Source organism: Gavia stellata, chromosome 5, assembly GCF_030936135.1.
Source record: "Gavia stellata isolate bGavSte3 chromosome 5, bGavSte3.hap2, whole genome shotgun sequence".
Lineage (NCBI taxonomy): Eukaryota > Metazoa > Chordata > Aves > Gaviiformes > Gaviidae > Gavia > Gavia stellata.
The window spans coordinates 29,822,431-29,830,345 of record NC_082598.1 but is presented as its reverse complement, the minus strand read 5'-3'; the positions used below and the strand labels follow the sequence as shown (position 1 = coordinate 29,830,345).

Here is a 7,915-nt window from a genome sequence, read left to right as displayed (position 1 = left end):
TACAAACTAGATGATCAGGAGCAGTGGATTGCTGCTGCATGTTGAGACTTGAGTTGTTAAAAGTGCTTGGTCTGCCTCCAGGGTAAAATTAAAAATACTAAAGTGCTTTTGCTGTAGTTTGGCAATATAGAAGAACAAAAACAAACTGTGCCGCTTAGGCAAGTTTTGACAAGTATGCAAGCTGCATACAGATTTCTGTTGTGAAGGAATCTCCAGAAGTTCTCAAGGCTTTGTTAGGGAGACACAGCTGAAGTATTGCTTGTTTCTTTTTTTGACCACATCCTCATGCTAACCAAGCAGGGGAAAAAAAAATCAACAAAAATCAGAAAAGAAATAAAAGGACTAATATGAAAAATTTTGATTCAGAATGACTTGCATTTGAGAGTGACTGTATATATGATTAATAAAGTATGTTCATAGTTAAAGTACAACTAAAACTACATAAAGAATGGATGTACATAAAATATGCTGAGTGTGGGAAGCTAGATTTTATTTTGGTGCCAATTTTAATTGTTCTCTTTTTCATGGGGAAAAAATCATAAAGAATCATTAGCTTCTGAGGAGAAGAGCAATTCTGAAGACATATGTAATAGATTATTATTGTTTATGACCTTCCAATGAAAAATCAGAATTCTAAAGCTTTTCAAAAATGTTGACACCTACATTGACTTAAGTGTCTAAGGTTTGATGATGTTTTTCTCTCATTTCTGTTTCAGCGTTCTATACTTCATTTGTCTGTACTGTGTTTGGAGACCTTTTTGCAATATTTGGCTATATACCAGCTGACTCGTAGCTGTTTACATCTTTGTCTGCTCTCACATCTCTAAGCACACGTTGGACTCGGGGGGAAAATGTCTTGATGGATCCATCCTAAGTGTGATATGCTAACGGCTCTCATCGGTGGTTAACAATGGCTTCTAAGTGGTAAGACCTTTTTCACAATTCTGTCATAAATAAATTTTTATGCATCTCATTTTTTTCCTTTTTGCTTAGGTCTTTGTTATCTGCATTGTACTGTTTACCACATTTTGAACTACTACTTCAGATATCAATTATCTGAATAGAAGGGTGTCTACTTTGTTAAATCAAATAAGAACATTTGATTTAACACGGTATAGTAACTGATCATGGCCAAAAGTGGATGTCTAAGGAAGAGGTGAAGAACAGGGCAAGCATCTTCCAATCATCTGCAGCTCGGGGACTTCCTAAGCCAGATGTGGTTCCTGTACATTTAGTAATCCTCAAATTGTACATTTAGTAATCCCCTCATATAATTTCTGCATGTTCAATAATTCTCTCAAGTTTTCTTTTGCAAACTTGTGTGCTTAATGCAAATCAGACTTCTTGGTGCTCAGAGTCCTCCTTTACAATGTGCAGGCAGGTGTCTTGAGCTCTGTCCTCTTGTGGATGAAGGCAGGTAATGCAGCTAATTAGTAAAGGCAGTCACATTTCTTTATATAGATGCTATTTTCTTTACTGCTCTTCATGTAAGGATTTTATCAGTAGTAAATAGATCCGTATTGCTGCCAAGCACAGGGCAATTATTGTGGATAAAGCACTTATGAGCTGAAACGGATATGAATAGATTTAACTAATCCAACATCTAAACTGTCCTTCAAAAATAATGCAATGTACTGCTTCCCTATAGTCAAGTAGTAAAACTGATAGACTGTACTTCCTTTTGGCCTTTGAGAACAGAGAGTATATTGGTGTGACAGGAGGAAAATATTGAAGTGCAGTTGTTTCTAAGGTATTTGCTATGTGGACTTTTGTATTCAAGACATTCTATATTATATATTCTATAATATTACTTTATAGAGTGCAACAGAATATTGTATTTTCTGTTGTTAACTAATTATCATTAATAATTAGAATATTATATATTTGATAATATTTTTAGCATAGCTCTTGCTTTCCTTTATTGCACTGTCCTATGTATTGACAGCAGAAGTATTCAATAAAATAGAATTTGAACGTATCATAAGTTCTGCCATTGGATCATCTCCAGTGTATCATATCCCTGTTGTTTACCTCTATCATTGGCTTTCGTTTCTAGTTACAGAACATGCTGACTTGCTCCACTGTCTTTTCTTAGAATTTTATACCATAATTATTTTTGTTATGATGCATGTATTCTTTATCTCAAAAGATAATAAATTTGTTGCTGGAGAAGTTTACCTTGAACATCCATATCTTTCTGTTGCTCAAGGAAGGCAAATACACTTCTTAGCATTAGAGTAGGAACTCCAGAACGATCTTTTAAATGAAACAGAAAAATGGAGGTAGAGGGTTTGAGGACATCAGTATCATTATTTTTTTACTGTGAGTTGTTCTCTTGTGGGTGCTTATCATGCTTTGGACAACTATAGTTTTACCTCACTTTAACAGGTTTTAATGATTATGTATGTTTCTACATTTCTATATGTTTATATAGAAAACAGGCTCCAGTGACAAACATGGAGTCTTCAAGGTTGAATTGTGTAGTTTTTTCCTTACTGGAAACGAGGCTGTTCAGTGCTGATCTAGTTTTTGGAATACTTCTCAGTAATTGTTGTACTTTCTGTACTTACTGCTAGATGTTTAAAAAGCAATCGGGTATTAGGTTTAAAAAAAACATCCTTAGAATTGGGTCCTTAGCTTTTGTAGCTATTGTCTGTCTTTATTATTAAAAACCCATTGTGTTGTATGTGGGCAATAAACACGTTTTTTTTTCACTTCAGCAAAAGGTGAAGACAAGCTGTCTGTCAGGGTGTGTTTTCCTGTCAGAGAATGCAGAGAGAGTCTTATCTCAAGTGCTTTCCTTTAAAAATACGTGTGAGAAGGAAAAATAATATATAGTTGGAAAAATGTGCCAGCTGCCATTCTTCTTCTGTGTTACTAATTTACTCCCTGGAATCAGTTCCCTGATGAGCAGACTCGGTTGTTCAGCGCTTTATCCAGTCAGGTCTCGAAAAGCTCTCATGGTGAAGACTGCATGAACTCTCTGAAAAATTGTCTGGAGCATCAGTTATGCTGAAAAACCTATTTCTGTCTGTAAATGCAATTGCTCAACAGTATTCAGAACAATTAATGTACCTGTTCATATATTACAAGTGTTTTTGCAGGTGTAGCACTTAAGTTTTGGGTAAGGATTTTTTCCAGCGTATTTAAGAAAATAAAGGACCATCAAGAAGAGAAAAGGTTGATTTTTGGTTTGTGTGGTTCCCCTCCTGCTTAAATAATCATTTAGGGTTAAAGCAGTACTTGGTACTGACTACCCTGCTCAGCAGTTTCATTAGCTGTGTCTATATAAATTGTAAGATGGATATTGGGGGAAATACATGGAAACATTTAAGATCTTTTTTTATTACAAGTTTCTATTAAGATGTGTTTTGTATTTTACACAGTTCAGTGGGCTTCACCAACTTTTAATAGGGTTTTTTTGTGGGCTTTTTTCCCCCTCCTGCCTCATTTGAACATTAGTTCTCCCTCTGCTGCCTGACTAGAGATCTGTTTCTGCTGAAGATCTTTGAAGACCATCCTTACTTGCAGTGACAAATGACTTGCAGAATGCCTCACAATTGGTGCCTCGTGCTGTTTAAATAACATGCAACATCCGAGACACATCTGCAAGAAAACAGAAGATGAAAATGCATCACACATTCTTCTGGGATACAGAAGAGCTGCTTAATCTGTGGTGTGGGAAAGCTCTGTGTGTCAGACTGGGGGGGGGGAAACCTGTTGAACGTGTCTTGTAGGATTTCCCTTCTCCAGGATTCTGGGGATTTTTTGTGCTGCTCGAATCTAGAAGGTCAGGGTTTGTGTGGTGTGGTGTTTTTTTTTTTGAGCAACATCCAACATTCATAAAATTCCTGTTTTCAACCTTTTGTAAAGCTTTTTCATTTTGAACTTATTTTCTGTCATGGAGACCAGCTATGTATCTTTATCGTGAATGATAATTTTTAGTTTGATTAAGATTTCTTCATGGCCATATATTTGTTTTAATGTAATCTACTTGTATATTGAATGTAATATACAAGGCACTATCAGTGGTGTTCTTTAACACCTAAAATGAAATACATTTGGCCTTCAAAGGGGCTTGAACTGTTGTGGATTTCTTCTAGAAGTCTGCTTATGCTTCAGCAAGAAGATGGTGGAGAAAGACACTCTCGTCTGCTAACTAACTTTGATCTTGGTTAACTTTGCTCTATTATAGCTCTGAAACTTAGGCATACAGATATCTGTATACAAATATGTATCTTATTTTTAACACTCTTTTTGGTCAGACAACTATTTTGCTGTTGGTTGTGGAGATGCTGCTGTTCTCCATGTGCAGCCAGCAACTGTTTGCTTGAAAAGAATTAACTTGGAGAGGTGCTTAATTTAAAGAAGTTGCTGTTTCTTTTTATCAAGGTGTAGAGTAACTGCACAAGTTACAGTAAAGACCATGTATTACAGTTTAAATCTATGATATATAATAGAATGGAAACCAGAAGTCTTTAGGGAACTGGAAAATGCCTATCCCTTGGCTAGTAGCTAATGAAAATGCTGTATGTCTTTATACAAAACAAAATTCAAAGCTGGGGAGACCATGATGGGTAGTTTTTCAGAGGTTTGGGTAAAGCACAAGTGATGCAGCTACTTCTGATACCTCCTGCATAGTTGCACAGCCTTCCTGTGGAAACTCTCTGTGGGTTCCCCTCCCTTGTGCTTCTGCCCAACGTGGCTTTGACACATCCTGCTTTGCTTGGCCCAGGGCACTTTGCACCTACAGTGCACCACTGATCATGAAGTTCTCACCTCTGCTATCCTCCTTAGCTCCTTCTCAGTAAGTATCTCTGGCTCAGAAATGGCTTATGAAGTGCAGCAAGGCTCGCTTGTGATGCAGACAATACAGTAACAACAACAAAAAAAATCTCTGATCCTTTGATTTGAGGCATATCTTAAAGGATATAAGGATTCAGGCTAAAATGTACAGCAGAGTCAAGGAAGGAATAACAATGTTGTATGAGGAAAGGGGCCCTCTCTATGATCTCCTTAGCTAATAGTCTTAATTTTAAACATATTTCTTTGGCTTTTCTGTGTGAATGATGAAAGATAATCCTAGCGTGGACAAAATGACAGTCTTGACACTTCTGTGTATTTCCATTTGTAGATGGCTTGAAAAAATGGTACTATAAGCTGGCTTGTGTGTACTTAAAAATGTGTATGTTACATTCTCTTTAGAGGATTTTTTTTCTTCCTGTTTAACACACATTAACTTGAAAAGAATGGATGTTTTTGAAAATTAGTTACTAAGAAATGTAAAGTTTGTTTTGAGGTATCTTCTTTAACGAGGAAGTAATTCCAGCCTCTGAAACTTTTTAGAAAAAGAATCCTCTTGTCTTTCACAATGACAATTAGAAGTCTTTTATTATTAGTCTATTTAAAAAGCAACAAGTGAGGAAAGTATGCAGGTCTTTACTCTTTCTATTCTAATCAGATAACTGGAGTGTCAATTTCTCTTTATTTAAAGGAATCCTTGCCTTCCTGGGTGATCATGTTCAGCTCTGTCCTTAAATTTGAGTGGTTGCCTCTGTGCTCTTCAAAGGCAGGTTTTTTCTTGTTGCTCCTGATGGGAACAGGCTTAACCTCTCCTTCAGATAGGTGCAATACAGCAAGTCTCTTCCAAATAAGGAATTTTTTCTTAAATTCTTTCACAGTACATGGTAATCTCACATATGCTTCTTCTGGTGTTAGAAATTAGAACAATCCTTTTTAATGTGATGGTATATGTTAGTTAAATGTACACTATCACTATTTTGTCTTAATCTGTATTTTTCAAGTTATCATTCATGATGTGTTTGTCTGTTCTATAGATCTGTCTTAATTTGTGGTACTTGGGAAGAACTAATAAATCAGGGTGCTCTTTTAGCTCTTCTGTTGCTCCCAGGTCACTGTCAGTATGACTGAGCAGTGGAGCCTGTGTGATGGAGCAGTACCTTTGCATTAATTGCTGTCTTTTAAGGAAGGTCTGTTTTATCCAGCTTCTGAGGTGGCACAGTTAGTATGCCATGTGTTGTTTTGGTTTTGTTTTTTAAATTTATGGCGGTCTTGTTTACCTCTCTGCAATTTCATAAGCTTTACTGTGATGATACGACTAATTTTAGCGAGAAAACTTGCATGGGCGTGCGTAAGTACATAAATGTTCCATATAGGATAAAAATGGAAACTTTCTCTTGGGTGGCTCAACAATTTGTTGGTTTAGGTTCCTTCATCTTCCCACATATTTGTTTACTTAGTGACTTTAATGTACTGAGAACTATTTATTCTAGCAGTGCATTTAGCAACTGTGTTTTCTTATTTGCTTACAATCCAACATTGCTGGGTTTTAAACTTATTTTCTTTTTTCTCCCCTGCTTACTACAAATGTCTTTTGACCTTAATTTAGTACCTAACTTAGTCAGACCTCTGTTTCATCTCAAGTATATTGTAGCTTTTCAAATAGGAAGAGTAAATGAGATTTCATCCAACATCTTACACTGAAAGCTGGTATTTTCTCTCCTGTGCTCAAAGCCCTGAAACCAAAACCCTGCCAAACAACCCTAAATTTACATCTATTCTCTTTCTTTTCTAGAAATTATAAAAGTGCAAATTCCCTGCCTTTTTTTCTTTTTTCCTTTTAGAAATTAATATAGTCACTTAAAATACTTTAGTTCTGCTATATGCAAACATTTATAGCATTGAAAGGATAGCTCTGTTTTCTGTTAAACATGAATGACATCTTACAAATATTTATGTACTAAAGTTACAATACTGGGGCTTCCATAGGTCCACATGGAGCTCCCCGGGAGCATCCTCTGCTGGGTCTGGTGATTGTTACTGATTTTTCCTTTCTCCGCCCCCCCCCCCCCAAGATAGGAGACAATTGCATGTTAATTAAACTTGTTCAATGGAAAGAATATCCATAAACATTCTGTGTTTGCATATGGGAAAACCTTTACTCTCTTTTAGGATTACAAAATTTACATAAAATATTTGCTCTAAATTAATAGCTGGTATTCATCTGATGCATTACTACAGTAAATCATACTCAGATCATGTACTATCTGATAATTAAGTTCCTTAAGTGTCTTACTTTTCCACTGCCTTGAATGTAATACAATCATTACATGTCCCTAATAGGTAAGGAAGGCATCTTGATCTGAGCAGGAGTGAATTTGTTTTCCTTTAATACAGGTGCCAATCTTTCTGTAAGCCATAAAATTTTGAAGACTTCAGCCCAGAGTACCTAGTACAACTATACTTACTGTAAGAACTGATAGATTGGGCTGTTTTCTATTTAAGCCAAGTTACATAGTTCTGGCAGCGGCATTTATTCTTTCTGGTTATGTTCAGATTATCAAGTGGAAATGCATTCAAGTTATTAAGTAAAAAGAAGGGGCAAAGACATCTCTATTTTGTAGAAGAATTGGAGTGCGCTTGCTTTACACTGAAGGAAGTCTTTCAGTCAGGATTTAAAGAGGAAAACTACTACTATTTTTAAAATGTAAGCTTATGTATTTCCACCAGAGAAATCTTGTAACACTTTAGAGATTATTATTTCTGTCTTGAGATACTAGGGTTGAGAAGGGAGAAGTTTTGAAGTTACTGTCCCAACATCTGTGGGCAAACATACACAATACCTAACTTTTTTTGATAATATTCTGTTAAGAAAATAGATACATTAATTTTAACTACCTGTATCCTCTAGCTAAGAGCAACCTTCTAAAGTCCCACAGATAGCATCTCTGTGTGAGAAATAATTTATGTTCAGCAACTTGATTTAGCTACCCTTGTTGCTGAACGAAGATGTAACTTAAGAAAATGAAGTTCTTATTTCTTCTATAATTGATTTTAATATTAACCTATGAATCTTCATTTCCAGATGTATATACTTCTTCGGCACTGTGGTTTT

At 35.8% G+C, this 7,915-nt stretch overlaps 1 protein-coding gene across 1 annotated transcript in view; it reads left to right on the top strand.

The window, feature by feature from the left end:
• The first annotated feature begins 910 nt into the window (after nt 1–910).
• Nucleotides 911–7,915, top strand: part of FRYL (FRY like transcription coactivator) — a 161,541-nt gene continuing 154,536 nt past the window's right edge. The window contains exon 1 of the mRNA XM_059818101.1: nt 911–924. The gene's annotated coding sequence lies outside the window, so the exon portion shown is untranslated. The remainder of the gene's footprint in view (nt 925–7,915) is intronic.